Below are 1,479 nucleotides of genomic sequence, written 5' to 3' on the forward strand. Positions count from 1 at the left end.
CTATAAAACTTTCTAGAAAATATATTTGAAAATGAAGGTTAAACAATTATTTCAAAGGAATACAAGGAAATAGAAAATGGGTAAAGACGTAAATAGAGATAGAAACCTTTAAAAAAATAAAACAGTGAGGACTGTAAGTATGTATATATAGTGAAACAAAAACATTAATGAAATTTGAAACTCATAAAAAGTCAAACAATGAATACATGCTCACTAAACAAAGTAAATTTTTAAAACATAGTAATATAGCAGAATTAAAAGACAAATAATTAAAAATACATAAGATATGTGAGTCACAATTATACATTAAGGCAAAATTCATGATGAATTATTAAATTTACTTGAAAAACGTATTTCTTAAGCCCATAACTCAAATAACAGTCACATAATACATAAGAGAGAATTTTCTTATCAAATTTTAATTAGAAATTGTCTACTCTCAGGTCAGACTAGAATGTTTTTACACATATATAATGACATAAAAATTAAACTACCACACAGTTCAAATCCACCAGATGCTCTGCTGGAGAAGCATGGGCAATTTCCTCCTGTACCAGTCAGATCTGATTTGACAGTACACAAACAAAAAATAATAATTTTTTTTAAAAAATTAAACTACTCGACATCTTTAGGTCAAATAAATAAAAGTGGAAATAGAGAAAATTTCAATTCAACAATTCACCTCTGTGCTTATTTTGTTAGAAAGGTATTAGAACAGGGATCTCAGACATTAGGGAATACAGTGTTGTTGTTTTTTTCAAGCACAAACTGAATGTTTGTAAATATTTTTAAAACTATCCTTTCATTATAACTTAGGTCAGTACATTTAATAAGTTGAGTATTGTGCAGACCACATATGTAAGTTACAATTTAGTAAGCTTAGTATTATGCAGATTTTGTTTAATATCATACAGAAAATGCACTGCATTTTCTGCACTGCAAATAATTAATCAATAGAAATGTCACACACACAAACCCCCCAAACTAGGACAAACTATGTGTTTGAATATAAATAAATGGACAAAATAAAAAGCATGAGTTAATAATTCATGGGTTAAAGTAAAAGGATCATAAAATATATAAAGATTCTTATAATAATAAAAGTATTATATAAAATTAAAAGACCCACAAATTGGTCCCATTAACATAAAAAGTGCATAGACTGGAATATACATATTAGACAAGAACCTCTGGAAATTATTAAGCAAGTCAGTGATGGTATTTTAAGAGTCCCTAGCTTGAGCTACTGTTAAATAAGTTATTTCAATGGAATTAATAATGTAAATTAATCTGGGCTAACACAGGACAAGGCAAGATTCTGCTGTGCTGTTCCTAAGGCTGGTATTACTTGCAGTTAACTCAATGGCATAGGATGAGGAGGAAGAGGAGGAGGAAGAGGGGAAGAAAGAGGGGAGGAGAGGAGGAGGTGGAGGAGGAAGAGGAGGAGGTGGAGGAGGAAGAGGAGGAGGTGGAGGAGGA

This window comes from Elephantulus edwardii, unplaced genomic scaffold (genome assembly GCF_000299155.1).
Source record: "Elephantulus edwardii isolate Elephantulus edwardi_28Jun2011 unplaced genomic scaffold, EleEdw1.0 scaffold00261, whole genome shotgun sequence".
Classification (NCBI taxonomy): domain Eukaryota; kingdom Metazoa; phylum Chordata; class Mammalia; order Macroscelidea; family Macroscelididae; genus Elephantulus; species Elephantulus edwardii.